We start from the raw sequence: 25,165 nt of genomic DNA on the forward strand, positions 1-25,165 counted from the left end.
TCATGCTACAGGGAATTATCGCAAGCGCAAGCATCGCTCGAAATATAACCCTGGGAAAATGATGTTCTCTGGACATCACGTTTAGTCCACGAGGTTCATCGGTGAGAAGACTTGGTCCTCTGGATGGTAGGAGAAGCAATTATGGCATCTTGGCTCATTCAACTCTTCGTTTGCATTTTGGGCTGGAAGGTGAGTGATAAATAAATGTCGTGCCTTTTATAAGCATTTGTGAAAAGAAAGACAGAGGGTTGAGGGAAAGAGAATATAATAAGAAATACTGATATAAAAATAAGCCATCGTCGCTTTTCTTTCTTAGCCGCGGAATGAAATTTTATTACACACCCGGATGCTCTGAATGTACTTCTGAAATGCTTGACTCGACAAATATTCTTGCAAGTGCATGTTAATTTTTGGCTTGTTTGTACATCCGTTTTGGACATCAGTACTCAGTGGTTGTGTTGCTTATTTATTAAAAAATAGCAATTTTCTTTCTTAATTATTTTTACGAACTTCTTTTCTCAGTATAGGAGCAAGTTTATCCATAAAATTTTCTGAATAATTTATCCTGCGACGCCAAGACTTTCATCCTCTTTTTGCATTCACTGAACCAGTCTTAATTTAGCTTGTGGTCATTCGATATTTAATAGATAACCGGAAGAATCTCTAGCCATATGGAAATTTAATAAGCTCGCTCAACTCCTCAAGAAAAGGATATCAATTTCAATGAAATATGTGTGCGTAAGCCGACTAAACCGGAAGGCCAGCAAAGAAAAAGGCAAACATCCAAATGTGGAAGTAAAAAAATTTATCAGTTTCATAACCGACTATTGGGTTTCGTCTGTGTTTGGAGAGTTGTTGAATTTCCCGCTCGCCAGGACTGACCTTACTTCAGCTCACGAGGAAAGAGCCCCGAAATGAATAGGAAAGACAACCACGAGATGTAGAGATGGATGCGTCTATGTGCAAACTCACACACACACACACACACACACACACACACACACACACACACACACGCATACATATATAATAAACAAATGACAATATATATATATACATATATATATAAACATAATATATATATAAATATATATATATATATATATATATATATATATATATATATATATATATATATATATATATATATATATATATATATATATATATATATATATATAATTCACACACATACATGGGCTATATATGAAATTTTTATCACCGTGATTTATATACAATCATGAAGCTACAAATGTTTAATATCTAATTCACGCTACTTCGGGAATATCCACGGTGGGGAATTATCACCGAAGGGGAATTTATAAGTGATAAATGGATCGGTACTGCCGGGTCTCGATCCCTCGATACAAGTTACCTTCCATCGACTCCAGTCGACGGTCTACCCACTGAGCCATGTATGTGTGTGTTTATGTGTGTTGATGTAAGACTGTTATATAAAAAGGCAAGTGTATGTAATGAGGAAATTTTTGTTGTACTTGTGTATATTTTTACATGAATAATAATGTTAAAAAAAGATTTAAGATTTAATTTACTACCAGAAGAGAGACAGGGGGCGGGGAACCACCTACATATCACGATTGTAATTCAAGAGCTATTGCACTAGTTTTATATATGTCAGATGCGCCGTGTCATTTATCAAGAAAAAAAACATGTAACAGATGAAACATCGTTTGTATATGACGTTTTATCCCACCATTAATTTGGGAATTTCTCAATTAAATTGGAATATTCGTTTGTAACAGGGTGTGAGCGTTAAATTTCACGGTATTTTGATTAATTTGTGTCCTTTGGCCAACGAGGTTATTCGGAAAAGCGAGTTTATTTTTTTTTTATGTAGAGTGATAACAGTAGCTGACTTGGTTAGCGATTAAAAAAAATTATGTTCTTGAACTTAACCTTGAACTAGAAAAGAATAAGTTTTTGTTAAGGCCGATCTGAATGACTGATTAAAGGGATCACAATTTCCACATAGTGTCTTTAGATAAACCAGATATGTTCTCATTATACAAAGGATAGAACTTATTACACAACCTGGAAGCTGAACGGAATGTTTGAATGAATTGTCATAGCAACTTCAAAGGGGGGGATTTATAAATCTATTCTATCAGAACAATAAATAGCGCGTCAGTGATGGGAAATATTGCTAATTGCGGAAATGAGGAAGTCCCACAGAAACCTAGAAAAATTACTTTGAATAGAAATTAATAGTAACCCCAACATTTCAAAAATATTCAGTTAGATAACAAAGTCTGTTTGGTGGAATGAGCGTTCTTTGATTGGGAAAGAGCATTCATTGCGCAGGTGGATAATTCTTATATGCCCTAGAAAGGCAAATCAGTCAGTCAGACATTCAAATCCCCTCCGAGGTGTTATTTCTTCTGTTACCACACGCACAGCTACGAGGCGTTTGACCTAAATGTTCTCAACGGAGATATCGGAGATTATCTGAACTTTAAGAATTATGCGAAAAAAAGTTAATCTTTGTGACATCTACACAAGACATGCCCCATTTCTTATTTTTCCTTTGCATTATGTCTGTCCCTCGTTATTCACATTCTGTCTATCACTTTACAGAACCTAACAGTTTGTCCGTGGTTTGATTGCTTTCGTGCATACACACATCTTTTCTAGACACCATCGATTATCACAAACCACATTTACTAGTTCCCATAACTCATATCCGTAAATTGAAGTCTACCCCTATACTCGCCTAGCACTTTACTTGTTGGATATAAAAGCCGTCTAATCTAGTGTTTCGGGAATCCCTTTAAGGCTAATACCCTTAGCATTAGGTTTCCCTCTGAATGCTGTGTCCCCGAAAAGCATCATGATCAGTTCCGTTACCCTAGCCTAACCAGACTTAACAGCACTACTATAGGCCTACTTGAGACCCTGCCTCCCAAGTCCAGATGAAAGAAGATTTAATATGAAAAGGTCCAACAATCCAATAAGCTGCATGATTGCCTACATTAACGACGTCCTCAATATGCTTGAACATTTTTAAATTCACTAGTGGTTTTTATTTGAATGTGGTCACTATATTTGTATGCTAGAAACTCAGTAGAACCTATTATTATAAAGGTATGTTCATTTAACAAGAGGAAACTGTTCATTACATGACATACTAAAAATTACACTCTGATTCTGATCAGTTTTCTTCTGTAGGCATGTCACGGCCTTGGTTACTACGACTACTACGTGCCCGAGGGCACCATCATGGCCGGATTGGTAGCTGAGGGTGACACCTTCACCCTCAACGAGAAAGACCTCACCATCCTTTCCGGTTCACTTCACTACTTCCGGGTTCATCCGGACTACTGGCGGGACACCCTTAAGAAGTTTAGGGCTGCTGGACTGAATGCCGTTCAGACGTGAGTAAATTTTCCCTCTGCTGGGAGTTGCTGGGAGACTTCTTGTTGTATCTGGTGACGGGGGATCAGTAATTGTTTCTTGTTTTGGGTAAAATACGCTCAGTGTTTTCTTTTTATTATCTCCGGCAAACAGGTTCTATTGCTATTAGATCTTTGTTTCTGTTAGTGTTTTTAGATTACATAGACTATAGAACTGATTTTCATAAAGTTTTGTTATTAGAATGTGGGAAGGCTATTATTATTATTATTATTATTATTATTATTATTATTATTATTATTATTATTATTATTATTATTATTATTATTATTTAACTGCTTGATCTTTTTACTTTCACCAAAGTATTTGACGGATGGTAATTATGAAACTAAAACATTTAACCAACACAAAGCATGATAACTGGACAGATGTAATGGAAGGCAAAATGGTGAATTAAATAATGCTATAGTTAATTCTCTTTAATAATAAAAATTATAAGAATACTAGCTGATCAACCCGGCGCTGCCCGGGATAACTCTGAATGACAACCGATAAACTCTCTCTCTCTCTCTCTCTCTCTCTCTCTCTCTCTCTCTCTCTCTCTCTATATATATATATATATATATATATATATATATATATATATATATATATATATATATATATATATATATTTATATATATATATATATATATATACATATGTATATAGTATATATATAAATATATGTGTATATATATGTGTGTGTGTGTGCATACAGGAAAAAACAAAGACGGCTTAAAATTCTATATTCTGGCAGTGGACAGGGTATGAGAGCTTGCTTAGAGGAATAATGTTTGTGATTTCCATATACTGTAGTGGACTTTGCTTGCCATTGATGGATACAACGCCGATGCGTACCTTGCACGGCGCACTGTAGATGTTTACTAAAGTCATATAGCACATTCTCTTTAGCTCCAGTTGCTTAACTTTCTGCTTTTTACTATCCACTTATCTGTTCAATGTCTTAAACCTTACCCTGCTCCAGTTTTCTTTATATATCGGAATAAATCCTCCAAAAAGTGTGATGCAGGGTAATAATAATAATAATAATAATAATAATAATAAATAATAATAATAATAATAATAATAATAATAATAATAATAATAATAATAATGGAAAGAGAAACCCCCAAGATTCCTGCGTATAACTTGTTTACTTGTAAATATTTACATTTTACAAGTAAACAAGTTATACACAGGAATCTTGTTGGTTTCTCTTTCCATCTTCAGAAGAAAACTGAAAGAAGTTTTTGTTTGGTTCAATAATAATAATAATAATAATAATAATAATAATAATAATAATAATTCCAGTTACGTACCCTGGAACCTGCACGAGCCCAGGCGAGGAGTGTTCGACTTTGGAGACCTGGACGAGGACCTGTCGCCATTCTTGGACTTGCGCTCATTCCTCCAGATAGCTCAGGAAGAAGATCTCTTCGTCCTTTTGAGACCTGGGCCTTACATCTGCGCAGAGTGGGAATTCGGAGGACTGCCGAGGTGAGAGAGAGAGAGAGAGAGAGAGAGAGAGAGAGAGAGAGAATGGATACTTATCAGCTGTAGTTTTCATGAGTCTGGTTCGTGTGAAAGTATGAGGAATGTTTCTTCCGAGCTAACGAGAATGCTCACCATCCATAGTTATAATGTTTTCCGGACATAATTATTATTTTGATTATTCTAATTACGAACGCAATTGGAATGAGCCAAAGATCAGTATATTTTAAACGCCCATGTGTTTAAAGTTAAACTCAGGGCATTGCAGGAAAGTGTAAAGGAAACACGAAATTATATTCAGTAACAAGATCACCAATAAAAACCGTGGCGAGTTTGATTCCAGTATCATAATAATAATAATAATAATAATAATAATAATAATAATAATAATAATAATAATAATGAAGACGTACAGAGAACAGTCATGTTCTGTCAAATGCAGAGACAAAACGAACCTTATCGCTTAAGCCCTGTCCACACTAGCGGGCACTGCCCGACGGGCAAACACTGTTCCCATAACCCGTTCCACTATATTGACCGTCCGAGTATGGAGCCAGAACGATGCGATTGTCTGGTAACACTGCTTCAGAAGCGGGAGAAAATATATATAACTGGAAGTGCCCGACAGGCCATTAGTTTTCTGAAGCATATTTGTGTAAGGATACAGAATTGCGTATTGCTATTCAAATGCTCTTAAAAAGCTACACGCAATATGTCTTTGTTTCGTGCATTAATAATGATGATGATGCTGGTCATTTTGCAGTTTTCATTGCAAATAATAAACTGAATAATGACTAAGTACAGGAAAGCGGTAAAATAATGATAAATAGACATTGCTGGAAGTATTTCTCTTATTATCGTGAAATGTGTTAGAATATTCTACATGAACACTATTCTAATGAAATAAGTAATTATGGCCGTTAATTACCTGAGCAAGCTTCCGATAAGATAAAAAATAGAAACCCTTAGAAAAGAGAAGCAGGATAATATAAAGGGGTCTCGTTTAATTAATTTTGAGAATATTCAAGAAATTTCACCTATTCCCAACTGGCTGTCAGATGTATCTGAATACTCGATGCACCTGACCTACTTGCATTCAATCTGCTGTTACCCATAAGACTCGCCTTTGTTTAAAGGAAAATATTTCTGAAATATATATAAACTGTATCTCTTTGTCCCTATTCATCATATATAAGTGACCGGTAAATATAATCAAACTACGCAGTGTGTGAATCCTAACCTATATATAGATATTTTTGTCTTAAAAGCTTCATGAAATACTCAAGTTATTGTTATTTTCTATTTCTCTCTAAATATTTAACCCATAATCCTTTCGGAGAAGCATGGTGAATAATGTGTGGTTTGATTCTTGGCCTATTTAGTTACATAGTTTAAAATGCATCATGAAAATCTCTTAATAACCACTATATAAAGAGGAGTCATCGTCGTTATAACATAAAATATTGACTTATTTGAAGGGCTCAGCGGTCTCAAAAGGAAAATGATAACAAGAGCTAAAAAGACAATAACACATGATTACAAAGCATATAGAAGAACATCACAGTAAAAATAAGTGTTATTATGACATGCCCTTTGTTTTGTATCTCCGCATAGCTGGTTACTACGTGACGAAAATATGAGAATGAGAATTAACTACGAAGGCTTCATGAATCCTGTCCGTGATTACTTCAACAACCTGCTTCCTCGTGTTGCTGATCTTCAGTTTACTCGAGGAGGACCTATCATTGCTGTCCAGGTATGGAGTGCTCTCTCTCTCTCTCTCTCTCTCTCTCTCTCTCTCTCTCTCTCTCTCTTCTCTCTCTCTCTCCCTCCATCTTTATAAAATATATATATATATATATATATATATATATATATATATATATATATATATATATATATATATATATATATATATATATATATATATATATATATAATAGGGTGGACCATGGAAACGTACTAATTTCAGCATAATTCTTTATTTCCAACATTTCATAATAACTTTATTAAATCATTGGGTATCTGTTAAAAAATGAATAGAAATAACTTTTAAAATTGCTCTAAAAATCAATAAAATTCATAAAATACAGCACAGTTAGAATACAAGAAAAAAAAAAGACATAAAAGCAAAATCAAAGACCGCTAACCAACTTTATACCAAGAAGGCAGAAGACAGAATACATAAATAAAAAGTTAACTCAGGTAGAGTTGAAATAAAGAATTATGCTGAAATTAGTACGTTTCCATGGTCCACCTTCGCGCTGATGTGTCCCATTGGCCGTCGCCTACTTCTGTTTTTGACATATATATATATATATATATATTGACGATAAATAAATGCCAAGACCAGGAAGAACATTCTTTGTTGTACAAGTAATTCAAGGATGAGGAATCATAAATCTTCAGCAAAAATACTAACGCATGTAAAATGGTACAAAATATCAACAACAATAAAAACACAAACTTGTTTCATATTATTATGTTTGTGTTTTTAATTTTTCGTTATTTTACTTTTAGTTTGTATTTACTTGTTCATTTTATATATTTCGTTAGTATTTTTTGCGAAGATTTATTATGACAATTCATTTTATTGAAACATCGAAAGTTGTTCTTCTGGTCTTGGCAATTTAAATTCTAAGATTTCCAAGTTTCAATGTACGAGACTATATATATATTTATAACAGTATATATATTTAATATATATGTATATGTATACATATATATATATATATGTATATACTTTTTTTTTTTTTTTTTTTTTTGCTTTTTTTTCTTTTACGTATAAATGGTTGTAATTCAAGGTCAGTGGCATGTGATGGTTGTGATGGTAATATCAACAACAATCCTTATTTCACTGGAAACATATTGTCCGTTTAAATTCTAAGCTTGCACATGTACTAATTTACTTTAATATATATATCCTATATGTGTCTATATATACATTTTTTTTCTTTTACCATATTCTTTGTTTGCCTTTGCCGGTTACCTTGAGCAAAAGACCCGCAGAGTACCGGACGGCTAGCACCGTCCGGTCACTTTCTTTTAGTAGATGTTAAGATAGTTGCTTTAGTTACATTACCCAGCATTTTTGACATTTTATATTTCACCACTTATCACCACCTCATTCCTATCGGGGCTGAACTTGGACTTGAAGGGCATCGGGAGTGTGTCTATTCATCCCAACGATCTCGAAAACTATGGATTATACTCTAATATCTGTCATTTTTGACATTTTATTTTTCATCCCTTCTCATCTCTCTTTCCTATCGGGGCTGAACCTGGACTTAAAGGGCGCCAAGAGTGTCGCTATTCTCAGCGACCTCGAAAACTATGGATTAGACACTAATAGCTGTCGTTTTCGGTTATTTTTACATGTCACCCCTTTCCCAACTCCTCTTCCTATCAGGGCCACTTGAAGAGCCCTTGGTTCTTCTCAGGGCTGAAAACTGTGGGTTAGACACATTAGTTTTGGCTATTTTACATGTCACTCCTCCTACCAGGGCTGAATCAGGAGTGTCACTATTAATTCAGTGACCTCAAAAACTAGCGATCTGTCGTTTTCAGTTGTTTTTACAAAACTGAACTTGGATTATGGGGATCAGGACCTCGAAACTATGGATTAGACACTAATATCGGTTGTTTTGGCCATTTTTACGTCACCCCTTCCCACCCCTCATCCCTATCGGGGCTGAACTTGTACTTAAAGGGCATTGGGAGTGTCACTGTTCATCTCAGCGACCTCGAAAACTATGGATTAGACTCTAATATCTGTCGTTTTCTGTAATTTTTACATTTCACCCCCTTCCCTTACACTCGCCCTTCACGCCAGTGATGTCTTACTGCCACAGTGTTCTTTCCAAGATGGTAAGTCTTATGTGTATCAGGTTTGGTTGAAATTGCTCAGTGCGTTTCAGAGTGTATGTGGGACACACACACATACATCCATACATTCATTTTATATATATACATAGATAGTCACAGTGACCTCTTAACTTCTTGATTTGTATACCCTTTTGGAACCTCTTGGTTGTAAGGCTTTGTAGTGACAATCATATCCTAAAACGTGTGAGGAAATTTAGACAAGTGGTCATTGTGGCTATTACACATACTCAGTAATACCATTTATTTCATTTGCTTCCATTTTCGTATTAACCTCAGATAGAGAACGAGTATGGCAGCATTGTAGACGCGAGAGAGCCTGAAGGGAAGCCTACCTGGAGTTCCTGAAGGAGACACTGACAGCCAATGGGTTAAATGAGTCTCTGTACTACACCTCAGACCCAATTTTAGGGAATGGAGACAGAGGAGCTGTAGAAGGAGGTAAGGTTCAGAGGTTCAGGGCCTGTTGAGTATCCAAGCTTCAGGAAATGAAAAAATGAACAAAAAGCTTTACATAAAAAATGAAAGTTTAGTAGTTAAAACAGATTAGGACATCTGGCACTTGAGCTCCAAAACTAATTCAGGTACTTACAAACTTCACAGATTAACAAATACAAAATTAGGTCAACAGGCCATTACACCAGCCACTTTACTAATTGAAATTAACCCATATAAACACAGTGTATACATATATATACACCATGTATATATTACTACCATTGATATATTGATATATATATATATATATATATATATACATATATATATTTATATGGACGGATGCAGAAGGGAGACATAGGTGTGAGAAATCCTAACCTTTCCTAAAAGTGTCCTAGCCTGACCAGTGCTTCGTGCCCTGACCAGGCCGGACACCCCGCCACCCAGCAACACTGAATATCCTTGTCTCCCTATTTTTCTATATATATACCCATTTATTTATATATATATATTATATACACATATATATTATATGTATTAAATATCATATATTTCATTGCTCCACAGCCTTAATAACAGCGAACTTCAATGAAAACCCAGAAGAAAATTTGAACAAACTCAAGCTCTTGCAGCCTGACCGACCCCTGATGGCTACAGAGTTCTGGACTGGATGGTTTGATAACTGGCTGGCTGATTCACACACCGTAACAGATCCGGAGAGTGAGTTGATGGACATATCAGTATATTTTCTTTGCACTGACACATTCAGAAGCAAGTTTTCGTAATTCGTGTAGTTAGCGTCTTCAAGTAAAATAGATACATTTTTTTTTTTTTTTAAATCTGGACCAGTTTTTCAAATAATTAGGAGCAACACCTTTTAAACAACATAAGTCATATTTCATGGTTCATAAATATGCAATGAAATAAGAATAAATATTGTAAGAATAAAAATAAAATATTTGTTTTCAGTTTGCTTGCGTCTGTGCACTAACCAGAACTATAAGCAGGGCCATACATGTCCTTTGGATGCGTAGTTTAATATTCGGTGTCCACATGTAGCTTATACAGCATTATTTTTAATAAATACAGATGTCAATAGTCGGGCAGCCAGATGCCTTCGTCTTTCCAAAGAAAGCAGATTATGCAAAGTATAAGAAAAAGCTCGGTTATTTTTGCGGTATTGTTGCAGTTGCAGAAATTGGCAAAATCACACACACAATGAATATGTATATATATGTGTGTATATACATATATATATATATATATATATATATATATATATATATATATATATATATATATATATATGTGTATATATATATATATTTATATATATATATATATATATATATATAATTATATGATATATATATATATATATATGACATTTTTATGTATTAAATGACATCTTGCTTTTCACTGACATACGTATATATAAAATTTTATATATGTAAATATTCTTCTTAAATGTATTTGTACATATGTCAAAAGACAAGCTGTCATTTAATACATAAAAATTTTGCCACAAAATTTATCATTTAATTATATATCAATAGCAAGCTGTCATTTATATAAAAATGTCATATATATATATATATATATATATATATATATATATATATATATATATATATATATATATATATATATGTGTGTGTGTGTGTGTGTGTGATTTTGCCAATTTCTGCAACTGCAACAATACCGCAAAAATAAGCGAGCTTTTTTTATACTTTGCATAATCTGTTTTCTTTGAAAGACGAAGGCATCTGGCTGCCCGACTATTGACATCTGTATTAAAAAATAATGCTGTATAAGCATTACCCCCGTATGGGGGTAGTGCCGTTAGTGCACCTCATGCGGTGCAATGTAGTCATTACTTACGGGTCTTTCCAGCGTAACCTCGGCCTCTGGCTGCAATTGCTTTCATTCCTTTTACTGTACCTCCGTTCATATTCACTTTCTTCCATCTTACTATCCACCCTTTCCTAACAATTGATTCGCAGTGCAACTGCGAGGCTTTCCTCCTGTTACACCTTTTAAACTTTTACTGTCAATTTCCGTTTCAGCGCTGAATGGCCTAGTTGCCCATTGCTTGGCATGTATGCCTAAAATCTATAAATCAATCAATTTAATGTATGACCATTATTTTTATAGGCATGATTTCAGGCATTGCCCCAATTCCCCATGTAATGCCTGAATGAGGAACTGCTTGCCTCCCTCTCTGTAAATGTATAACTTTACTATTTTCAAGAGATGCTTATTCCTTTACTTAGACTTAGAGTTAAGGGAGGTCCATCAATGCCATTCTTGCGAAATGAAGCTTTTTTTAGACACGTTTTATAATCTCAGCCTCTACACCAAAAGTGAAATGCTGTGTACCGAAATTCACGCGAGTTCTTTTCATTTTTTCTTGACAGAGTTTGGAGCAACACTGGAAGCCATTCTGCAGCGGAATTCCTCCGTCAATATGTACATGTTCATTGGCGGTACTAGCTTCGCCTTCATGCCCGGCGGCGGTTTCGGAGAATCATGGCCTTATTACTTTTCGGACACCACAAGTTACGGTTCGTACGATTTTGTTTATTATTGTCTTCTTGACGTAATTTAAGAACTTCTTATGAATTTTAAGGGAAGCTGAAAACAAAATGAACACTAGACAACAACCATTTCTCTCAATTGACTCTATTGTGGAGAGGAGTTAAGTGTTCAGGTAATGGGAATAAAGGAGGTGAGTGAGTTAGGTATTATATACATGTTACAGACAGGTGGAGAAAGTGGCTGTGTTAGGATTATAGACATTATTTTGATGATTATATGATTGGTTAATCACATTAATCGCCATTAGCTGTCAGCCTAGGCAGAATCTGTTAGGTTGATCTAGTTAGTTTTACCGTTGATGTGTTTGATAGTGATCTGTTTAAATCTTGAGGGCGTTGAGTCTAAGTACATCAGAATACTGTAAGTTGTCGTGTTTGATGTTATTTTGAGTTACGTCGTTGTTATTTGTGTATTTAATTGATATGAAGATGATAAGAAGTAGTAATTAAAGTCTTCATTTTGCTTTCTTACATAATTTCCTTTCAGAGCTGATCAGTAAAAACTCACAAATGCAGTCGTAAAATGTAGATGAAAATCTGACATATGTATTCTTGTTGCATGTGAATGTACGTATTCACATTAAAAATGATAAAAAAATATTCTGCAAGCAGGCACTGTATGGGAATCGCTTTCAATAAGGATCTTGGCTACAGCGTACCATACATGGCATACTGTAGACTGTGCTGAAGGTTCTTCGAAGTGTTTCTCCTTAGGCCACATCTACATTGCTTTCGTCTGTTTACCTCTGATCCCTTCCCTCCCGTCTCTTCTTACTTAGCTGTCCAACTCTGCTACCTTTATTCCAGTTTGCACCCTTATTTAAGAACAGATCCTAGGGGAGAGCCCAGTGAGAATCTAGAAATGTGACTCCGCTATCTCGTTAAATTGAATTCATATAAATAATAATTGTCAAGATTTTGGGTGATGGGTTAGAGATTTTCCCTTGGCTCTTGATAGGCCATTGACATAGGTTAAAAAAAAAACTGGATGTCAATTAGAAAAATGAAGTATAGGGATATATATACAGTATATATTTATGCAAATATATGTCCATGTACAAATATACAGTAATCACGTACAATAAGAATAAGCTATTAATTATAATTGGTCAGAGCAATACATTTAGTCAGAACGATTCAAGATGACAAGTCGCTGGGAGCCAATATAAGGTAAAGCTATCAGCAATAGGTAGCATCTGCACTTTCACGAAGTTCAGTCGGAAAAGTGAAGTGTTGACTAGGAATCCACAGCAGGCATAGTACCAAAACGGGCAACTACATGCAGGAAACTATCAGCGCTCGTCACGTATAGCGGATTGGTCGTCAGGTAAGTAAGTAAGTATAGCTTAGTTTTACCAGACCACTGAGCTGATTAACAGCTCTCCTAGGGCTGGCCCGAAGGATTAGACTTATTTTACGTGGCTAAGAACCAAGTGGTTTAGCAACGGGACCTACAGCTTATTGTGGAATCCGAACCACATTATAGCGAGAAATGAATTTCTATCACCAGAAATAAATTCCTCTAACTCTTCATCAGCCGGCGGCGGGAATCGAACTCCGGCCCATCGAATGACGGTCTGAAGCTCAACCAACTCGGCCAACAAAGGGCTATTTGTGAAATATGGTGTATCAGAGAGGGATTCTGCAAATACATATATTAACACTTATTTAGAATCCCCCCCCAAAAAATCACTTATTTCCAGAAAAGTGAGCGGGAATTACATAACGTATAAAACAGTTTACTTACAAAATACTAAACAGTATACATACATAACATTAAAGTAAACAATAATTAAAGTTTGCAGGTGGAGGCCCCTTGGTAGTTGACAATGGGAGTTTTACATTTTCACTCATGGCCTACGAAACAAGAGAAAACAAAATTCCCCAAGGATGTTAAGGCGAAACGAGACAAGAGGAAACGAAACTCCCCAAGGATATTAAAGCGCCTGAGCTTCAGGTGCTCCATCTATTGCTAAGTCTGTTTTATAAAGAGGAAGTTACCGACAATAATAATAATAATAATAATAATAATAATAATAATAATAATAATAGTAATAATCAGAAACCTCCTACCCACATATGATCATATGTGAGCAGGAGGTTTCTGATAAGCTTTGAATAATACATGAATCCGTTACAAGCTAGGACACCAAAATACAGCACGTCTGCCTAAATTCTAGCCCAACAGTTAAGCTCGTTGTTGGTTATAATTACTTATTTAACTGGTTTATTTAGTGATGCATTTAATTATCTGTCAATTTCATTTCCTTATTAAACAATTTCATTTATTTTAATTATATATTTACGTATTGCAGACTATGATGCTCCATTGTCCGAAGCAGGAGACTACACTGAGAAGTACACAGTTGCTAAGGACATTATAGCAAAATACAATCCTTTAGAGGGAGTTGGTAAGTACAGAACCTTCCATATAAAATATGATATGTATGGATATATATATATATATATATATATATATATATATATATATATATATATATATATATATATACTGTATATATAGTTACGTTTGAAAACTTACCACAAGGATGTTGCTGATCTGACTATATCACCTACAAGGTAAAATATGATGAGAAGGAGCAAGGGCTTAAGGCCTTACTTTAGAGGGATTCTGGAGAGAAACTCTCAGGGTAACTAAATTACATGTATTTACAATACACAATCAGAAGACAAGGATAAGTAAGGCAGGCCACTGGGGTCCTGCAGCAGCACATAAACGAATAATAAATGTTAACTGGGTGCTGGGGATTAAACTTCAGTGGCACTGTTCAGACGGTGGCAATTGGAAATTCGTCGGTAACCAACAAGCATACAGTCGTGGCAGAAGGGTCCACAGGGCAAGCACTCCTTTCTGCAATAGAGAAAGGCATACGATCACTTGATAAGTTAATGGTAATAGCGAGGATAAGAGGCTAGTGTTGAGGGCGACAGAAATTCTCTTCTCATAAAACACTACTGAATAAACTTGTGGCACGAGTTTAACAAGACACTTGGAAACAACTTTTAGGAGAAGAAAAAGCTAAGTGGCTGGACAACCTCAATTCCTTACTGAACCTTAATTCTGACGAGATGGCTTCTGTAGTCATACCAGTGGAAGAGGGGGTTGGCACTGGGTTTAAGATATTAGGACTGAGTCATCAGCCACAGATGGATGTTGGCTCTGAAGGAGCGAGCAGTCAAAGATGTGACTTGCTTGGTGGTGTTCTGGTCTCCCTTGATTTCCTGCACTGGGGAGCTATTTTTCAATTCCAGGATCACCAGCTTTTGAGCCTGGAAGGCATCCATATGCATTCTGTGTTCGTCCAATTTTCTCTTTTGGTGAATGCTGGGTGGTTAATCTGTGCCTCAAGTCATACAGGAGGCACGAACATCTTAATCAGTGCCTTGGGTCATTCAGCTGGCCAGGCATCTTCTCCGAGTTCAGGTCAGTACCTGGAATAAGAGGTTTATCGCAGTCACGGAGCTCAAGAGAGGATTAAAAGCAACAAGGGACTAATAGAATGAGATCAAAGGGGCAATTTTCCACGACTGACCGCCAGAGTGTTGCAGCAAGCAAACCTAATTAACAGAAGGTTAAGTTTGTTTATTGGGAAATCTTACTTTATTCTTGAAAGGCGAGTTGCCTTGGGAGTGTTAACTCTTTTAGCAATATATATATGAAATTGCACTTCTTCCTCTTAGAGGTAACGACTTTGTTACCCTCCAGATTACCAACCACTATTTTGGGATGACTTTGTTACCCTATCATCACTTCAGTCCCAGCAGCAATGCAATATAGTGCCAGATATACTTAATTCGGAGCTTACTCAACAAAAGGGCGCCGTGTTTTTGTGGTAAAAAGAGGTATTCCAAGTAACAGTCAGTGGAGAATTGGTTCGTAAATAATACAGTCTTACAGGCTGAACGAGAGAATAAAAGCCGTTGTGGGTCATATTAACTCAGCAACTAAAACAGCAACAACAACAGCAACATCATAAATTTCAAGCAATTGCCTTGATCAAATCATAGACCTTAAAATTTAGATAAAATAGCCAGATGCCAACAGTCCAACAGGTACATCTTTATCGTGCTACTATAGATATAAATGAATACCAGTTGTATTACCAGAATACATAAAGATTTCCAAATCCTGTTTTCTAGGCTGACAGATATATGCAAGGTAAGAATGGCGTGTACAAGGTAGACAGAAGATGAGAAAGAGGAAGCAGGTGCACATTAAAGATAAAGGAGATATGGGGCAGATAAGGGAGAGAGAGAGATAGAGGTGGTATATGGCAAATAAACCAGATAAACAGTGAGAGATGTATGTATTAAGTATATAATGCGAGCAAGAAACTCACCAAGCTGAATAACATCCTGTAGGGGAATCCAGTCCATTCACAAGAGATGCTAAGGCTGAATCACTTCGTTCTACTTAGTCGTCCTAACCATTTCTGTAACCTAACCTACTGTCGGCTTATGGGCCTCATTGTAACCAAATGCCGCTCGTGCCAGGCCTTTTTCCACGGCACTATTTCGCCATCTTGGTCTAGTCGTCTTGTGGACCTTCAATATCTGGTGCATGTAGGACATCAGGTGTTGTCTTTTAGCATACATAGAATACATATACAAGCTGAGAATCGGAAAGGTAGCACATTCTGGAGCCACCCTATCTTTGGGAAGAGGCATATACATGCGGCACAACCTGTCTTAATAGCATATACATATATATATATATATATATATATATATATATATATATATATATATATATATATATATATATATATAATATATATATATAGGTATATATATATATTTTGTATATATATATACTGTATATATGAATGAATTTATATACATATATATATATATATATATATATATATATATATATATATATATATATATATATATATATATATATATATATATATATATATATGTGAGCTCAAATATAATGCAACAAATACCCTCAATATGAAGTTCCCTTTTCCTTGGAATATTTACGCTTAAAGGGAATTGTATATAAGAGCACCTGGTCGAGCCAGGTTCGAACTTACCAATTTTTATTTTTGACAGATAGACAATTGACTTATTTACTATGATGTCTGTGATTTCAAGAGAGGTATAAGTTAACTTCGGCTGTTGTACATATTCCTGTTGAATTCAGGTTATTTTTTCGGAATTGAAGTCGACGCATCTACACCATGATATCAAAGTTCTAAGCGTACAATACGTAGCTGTTCTGCGATAGTTTTGACACTAATTAGCTCTTGATAATATACTGAATAGTTCAGCTGTCTACCTCGGTTTCAAACCCCACTCTCATAGGCTCGAATTCTTGTTTTTTATATAGCTAATATATATATATATATATATATATATATATATATATATATATATATATATATATATATATATATATATATATATACTGTATATAGATATGAATGAAATATTTTCTGTTAAAACAGAATTCAATCTAATAAAAGAGCCCATAAAAATGCCAAAAGGTAGAAAATTATTGCTATATATTTCGGAGGCAACTGTCTCCCTTGACAGGCAAGTAATGAGTGAAATAAGAGTTACAGAAAAGTGATATTTATACCAAGAGTCCCAGAGGTCAGCCTTAGCCAAATCCTTGATTAACGTCCAACAAAAGCCAGTCCCCAAAGACACAGGAGTATACGAAATCCCCTGCCTCAACTGTGATCCACCCTTCATTGGTTTTACAGATAAATCACTCCCCCAGAGATTAATACAATATAAATGTTCAGTAAGGTATAGCCAACAGAGCTCAGCTATTTTTAACCACATATATAACCATAATCACAGAATAAACTGGAATTTGTCATTTATAATTTATAGCAGCAATTGTCGGTTCAAAAAACAGATGGTAGAATTAGCATTGATTAAACAGAGAATTATGATGAACCTCTCAAAAGGAGCTTGGGACTCAGATGATATAAATAAAATCTTCTTCCAACCAGCGATTAAGAAGATTAAGGAGAACCTGTCATCTGGAGTGACTTAACGGCCGACCTCTGGAAGGCTTGGTATAAAAACCACTATACTGTAACTTATTCCACTCATTACTTGCCTGTCAAGGGAGACAGTCGTTTCAGAAATGTATAGCATTAACTTTCTACCTTTTGCCGGTTTTATGGGCTTACACACACACACACACACACACACACACATATATATATATATATATATATATATATATATATATATATATATATATATATATATATATATATATATATATATTACTGATTCGTCTGCTGTTGTTTTACTATCCTCATACTTTGCTTATTGACACTCCAGTTGCAATATATCAGTATATTCATATGCTACAGGACACGGCTCAGCCATAACGCAGGCCTTGGGCCGAGACTGATGCCTTCGTGAATGTCAGGGATGTAGTTTAAACCTGGTGCCGACAGATCTCGTGATTCCATCTGTCGTCAGACATTTCTATGATACGTAAAGAAATGACAGTTGTTTGAGAGATTAGAAACTCCTACGTTTCTTGTAAAAGTTCTTACTTTCAAGGATAGTAGCTCTCAAGAATGTATCATCGCATAAGATTTGTGTCATCTTACATTGATATCACTGGCAAACTGAAAATGTACAAGTGTTGCCCACAGATTCAACGTACGAGCATGACCATTTGGTACCCTTGTTGCCTGTTTCTTGAAGGAATTTTACGACAAAATGCTGACTACTTTGCGCAGAGTCTAACGAACTTTTGTTTATTAAACTGCGCAAGGTACTCAGCATTTTTTTTTTTTTTTTTTTTTTTGCATTTATGCAAGATTGAAGAGTAGCATATCAGTGTGTGATGTCACGCAAGTACCATTATGTATTCCTGCAATATTTTGTCATCAGTAATGGCTACTTGATGAAGTTATTGAAAGCGTGATCCTGAAAAACGTCAAAAAGCGCGTTCACATGACACATCCAATTTATGTAAACAAATGTTAATCAGCATCTGCTGTCCTTCATGTTATACTCCTCCCCTTTTCAGAACAAGCATTATATTATTCCACCGTTTAGAAAAACTTGATGTTATATTAGTCCTCTTTTTAAAATAAGTTGGACGGCATCACTCTCGCAGTGAATGCCTTAGAATATACACCCGTAAAATTCCGTCTTGAATTTCCATTTCTAAAAACCTCTCGATTTTCCGGATCAGTCGAGTGGAGAGAGGCGTGACCCTGAGTGACAGCTCAGCAGACAGGTAGTTGACATGACTGACCTTTTTGGTGCCCGAGGCTAAAGGAACGATGGAAGGAAGAGGGATAAAAACGTTTGAGATCACTATGGTGAATTATTATTATTATTATTATTATTATTATTATTATTATTATTATTATTATTATTATTATGTTAATGAAGTTAGCGTTATTTTTCATTAAAATCTAAGAACACGGAAAGGAAAATAAATCATTAGATGGTAGAGAACAAAATCGTTGCACTATCACACACTCAGAGAGAGAGAGAGAGACACTCAAGCTCACCTATTTCATCAGTTAATTTTGGAACTGGTGCAGTGTCGAAACACCCATATCATTTAAATGTCAGGCGTCATCTTGCGAAATCAAGTGACAATTAATTCACCGGTGTTCTGCGTTTGCCTGATAATGGTCGAAAGAACATCTTTCTTATATTTGGAGATAGATATTTACTTTCATTTATAACTGAAAACTGTCTTGAATTTTCATTTTTTCTATTACTGGAACTATTCTAACTTGTTATTTACATGTTACTAAAATTATTCCAACTTTTCGATAATACTAAAGTAAATAAATTTGTTTTTAGATGGTTAATGATAAGAAAGAATTTATTATATTAATCATTATTATGAAAAAGCTAATGCTTCAGACGATTTGCATACTTGCATGATAGTAATGAGTGTGAATTATAGTAATGACAATATTAATATTATGTAGAGTAATAAGTCAATACTTTTTTCAGTTGATCATCCAGAAAAACCGCCTCAGCGAGAAAAAATAGCTTATGATAATGTAGCCATTACAGAGCACCTGGATTTCCCAACTTTACTGGCACAGGTAAATGGGTGACAATCCTTCGTTTTTGTAAGTACTCTCATTATTCTTTCAAAAAGAATACGGGGAGTATTCTTCTTGAAAATTCGTGTCATTTTATTTTTAATATTTCTCAATAGACACTGCCCATGTGAAGGACCTTTCGTCGATTTTGCTGCACAAAACAGGGTTTCCCTTCGGTTACCACAGGGACCTCATTGTTCCTTAAGCAACCTTTGAGAGAGAATGATTCCTGAAGTTTATCAGGCGACTCTGTTGTTGGCAGTGTGCATTTGCTTGTCCCGTTGATAACGGCAGATTGTTAAGCGCTTTTATGAAAGTTCCGGGAGTTAAGGGTTATCCATTACTCATTGAATTATTTTTTTTATCAATAGTGCAATCATCATCATTTTATGACTGACATTGTTGTTTGTTATTTTTGCCAGTTTTTGCTGTACTTCCCCTGTTCTGCCCTTTCTTTCCTTTTCAGACATTATCATCAGTTAAAGATTTACTTTTTAAATCATAATAGACGTTTGTCTTATTCCATATGGATGTGTGAACACTTTTCATGATATTGAAAACGAATAATTAATACCAGAGGATCGTTCTTCCCCCAGATAAAACGAACCACTGTAACATGTTTTCAAGTTTGTCTTTCTCACAACAAACTTAAAAGTACATTCAGCATCTACTTTAAAGTATTGCATGTTGACCCCACAGCAAACGAGTGTGGAAGTCTCCGAGGGGCCATGCAGTATGGAACAGTTACCTATTAATGACAACAACGGCCAATCCTACGGGTACATCTCATACACGACGAATGCTTACTTGACACCCACCTCGAAGCTACTCATCACGAATCATGTAAGGTGAGAGGCGAGTAGTCTTCAGTTTTAATTTCTTTTAACAATTTATAACGAGAATGATGAGACATTTTTATTTATACAGTGATGCAAGATTGTTTTACTTCTAATATTAGGATGACTGATTTACTTCTAGTATTAGGACTGCTTGCAAAATCTAACTTTTTTTTTTCAACGTGATCTCTTATTTTTGGGACGGGTGTTCCTTAACGAATAATTTCACCAAAACTTATGAAAGTCATCTACCGGAATGAAAAGCTTTCCCTTAACTAGAAACTGCCCTATCTATCATAAGGGAACTGTTCTCTATTGTTATCAAGAATATATATATATAGTTACATATATATATATATATATATATATATGTATAGCTATAGATATATAAGTCTATATATATATATATATATATATATATATATATATATATATATATATATATATATATATATATATATATAAAATATATATATATATATATATATATATATATATATATATATATATATATATATATATATATATATATATATATATATATATATATATATATATATATATATATATATATGTAATGTATGTCTATATACAGGTAGTTGTAAGTATGGCATTCTGTACTTACGGTGCTTTTTCAAATATATTCATAAAAAAAACTGGTTCTGGGTTATGGCTGATGTTCTGGATTTACGGCACCGTAATTCTAGTTATGGCGCCGTAACTAGTATTAAGGTGCCGTAAGCTATGTGACTAGGATTCTCAAGAGTATAGCTGTAGGCACTATAATGAGGTGAGAAAACTGGTTTAGGGAACTGTAGCCACCGGGAGCGTTCACTATAAGGAGGGGAGAAAACCAGTTTATTGCCAGGCTCTCTCTCATTTTTATAAATTTCTATTATGATTTTCGGGTTACGGCGTATTCTGACTTCGTTACGCTGCTGGAAAGTAACCTCCGCAGTAACCTGGGGACTACCTATTTATATATATATATATATATATATATATATATATATATATATATATATATATATATATATATATATATATATATATATATATATATACATATACATATACATATATATATATATGTATATATATATGTATATATATAATAGATATACTGTTTTTATGTATATATATGCCATTTATATATATATATATATATATATATATATATATATATATATATATACATACATACATACATATATACACACATACACAGTGAGTGCTTACTTCCCTTGACAAGGGAAAGTTCCAGAGAAAAAAAAGACCAATCAGTGTCGCTTTCATATTTTAACTGCTAAATCACGCTCATATATATATAATGGTACAGTTGTACCCTCCGTTCCTTAGTAGTTAATTACCAGGATGAGGTTACTAATCCTGTAGTCTGCTCAGTGAATGTTTGAAGGACTTATGTACCAAATTTGTATGGCGTTTCTTGCAGGTCAGCCATTGAAGTTTTTCCCAAACAGCTTTGCTGAGCTTTCCCAACCGGAAGACTAGCATCGTAGCAATGCGTTTCAGTTACCCTCCAACACAGTTTCCTTTTCTCCCTAGAGTAGTTGCTTAGATGTTCCCAGAATTTAAAATATCCAGTCGGTGTTCCAGTCATTTAGTCCTTCTACATACTTCTGCATACCACACATTTCAATACATGTATTTTTGCCAGTGAGCCATTTGCCTTGAATGATTTGGTTGTACTAGTTAAAGTAACAGTCACTATCTTATTAATTTTTAACTAATTAAGCAAGGACAAATCCCCTTCAAATAAATGACTAAAACATATGTTACTTCATGTACTTTACCAAGGAGAGAAAGGAAGTTACTTTATTTTATCTGATAAATAGTCTACATTTAATGACAGTATTTTTCGATCTTTCCCTTTTTCCTATATTGCCTAGGGACCTAGCTCAGGTCTTAGTTGATGGTGTTGTGATGACCAAGCCCTACAGCACTCCTGATGATGTCAATGGGTTTGGCTTCTGGAACGGAAAGTAAGGTCAACTAAAGTTAAGAGTGCATTGCACGTTCATTCATGTGTAAATATGCATATGTATATTCCTGTGCTCTGTTATATACATCTACATATGCTAGTTGAATGTAAATTTGTCCACAGTGTTTTTAAAAATTATCTTTACTGCTGTTCTAGTTAAAACCTCGCATTACACAGTCTTACACTTTCCAGAATCGTCCTCTCATGTCGCCATTCTTTTTCCCTTGTTCGTATGCTTCCTCCAGCAATCACTTTTTAGTTCATGACAAATACAATTTACTCCTGTAGTTTACATACCACGAGTGATACGCACGCTTTTCATGGTATGTATATAATTTAAAGATTTGAAAATACTGCGTGGTAGTGACAGAATCCCAATACGTACTGCAACAAAATATAACCCTGACTTTAGGATCACATATCTGATCAGAAAGACCAAGTGATGTTTTTTGTTTGAGTACATGTTGGAATTCTGTCCACTCTACCTATTACACTTTTAGAGTTTGGGTGTATATCATTTATATTCTGTACACCAAAGGAATAAATTTTATTCGTCATAAACTCATTTCAGCAACTCATATCAGCATTCTTACATTATCACTAATCATTGGCCTAGAGTGTTTGCAAGAATTAAATCAGCAAGGAAACGGAATATAACCTTATTGAATCTTGGTGTGAATACTTTTAGTTACCTTATAAAAAGCTCTCAAGTTTCAGCATCTGTTGTAGTACACTAAATATTGTCACTAAACTAAATATGTTAGTATCTCAGACTAGACTTGTAATGTCTGTTGCCAGTTTCTAGGCATATTTATATTTTGTTGAATATAAAAATCTTTTAAGCCTCTACATTCATTTATATTCTAGTTCTGGGTGTAATTTGATAATTGCCCATAAAGCTAAAGTGGTAATTATTTAACATCCATGTAGAGACCAAGAACTAGACATCCCTGGCAGTGACAAAGTGGCTGAAGTGACTATTATGGTTGAAAACTTTGCGAGGAACAACTTTGGTGGTCCTGATAATTTCAATGAAAAGAAAGGCATTTGGGAAGGCTCAGTTTTCATTGATGGTATTGAGATTGACGAGTGGGTCATCCATGCACTGGAAATGAAAGGAAAGCAGGTTGCAAAGTAAGTATCCAGTTGCATTTCTTGTTGCTTTTGATACTGGACATTAGTCTTTGGTGCAGTGCATCACTAACCTTTAGTCTTCATCTGCTTACAAATTCTTCATGTAAGTGTTAGCTCCTGTGGAATACTGCCACTTGATTCATACTTAGCTAATTCTGCAGTTTCCTGTGGAACACTTCAACTTTAATCAAGCATAGCGATATCTAAGGAATAAAGCTGGACTATTTCAGTTACACTGGTTGGCAACCTTTTCAAGGTCCTTTAGAAACCCCTGCCATGTATCGTGGGGTCTTTGAAATCACAGAAGCTCCAAAGGACACCTTCCTTGACATGAGTGGATGGAATAAAGGAATCGTTTTCATTAATGGATTTAACGTTGGTAAATACTGGAAGGAAGGACCTCCTAGGTCTCTGTATGTTCCAGGCGCTTCACTTCGAATCGGGTTGAACGAGGCAAGTTACACAGGTTGAATAATCTTTTTTGTATAATCTGCATGTCTTCTTAGAGTAATAATGTCGTAGAACTGTGAACATATCGGTTGAATTTATGACTTAAGTTTTCAAAATTCTGCTCCAACAGTTCCATATTTAAACACTTGTATCAAGATGTCATTGAAATACAGTACAATGGGGACTGTGTAACGGTATGATTATCACAAAAGCTGACAAAACCTACGTTGAACATGCAGAGGATCATTGCATTTAATATCTAACTAAAATCAGAGTGGGATAAACTGGAGGTTCTTGGTGCTGCTTGAAAATATGTCACATATACTGTAAAGCAAAAGAAATTTCTAGAACTGCTTTAATCTGATTTTTCACCTTTCTGTTACCGTTTTCTTATACAGATTACTGCATTTGAGCAGTATACACCAAGCAGTGAATTCATCTTCTCAACAGTTCCTATCTTTGGCTGAAGGCAATGGTGTACAGTATACTAGCGCCTTCAGAATGAGTTCTAGGTTTATCTGGGATTTTAGCAGATATGAACTCGACATATATTTTAATAATTTTTGTTTAAACAATAAACATACTTCATAAATTGCACATCTTTCATTCATCATTTTTATACGATTGCTACGATATCAGTGTCATTTTCTTTCTCAATCCTCCCCACTCGAAATCTGTCAGCTGAAATTGATCACTGTCTGATATTTCGACAACATATCTCCATCCAAACCATCAAGTGTCAGTTTCATAGCCCAAATGTTTGCCCATGATTATTCTGATTATTTCGATTACCAGCCTAAACTATACTTCCGTCAGGGAATGGTGTCGTCATTGCACCTCAT

General features: G+C 34.9%; 1 pseudogene; it reads left to right on the forward strand.

Annotated features, from left to right (window-relative positions):
• LOC136830230 (beta-galactosidase-1-like protein 2) lies at positions 1-24,916 on the forward strand (annotated as a pseudogene).
• The last annotated feature ends 249 nt before the right edge of the window (positions 24,917-25,165 follow it).

The sequence above is a fragment of the Macrobrachium rosenbergii genome, chromosome 46 (genome assembly GCF_040412425.1).
Source record: "Macrobrachium rosenbergii isolate ZJJX-2024 chromosome 46, ASM4041242v1, whole genome shotgun sequence".
In the NCBI taxonomy this organism is placed as follows: Eukaryota; Metazoa; Arthropoda; class Malacostraca; order Decapoda; family Palaemonidae; genus Macrobrachium; species Macrobrachium rosenbergii.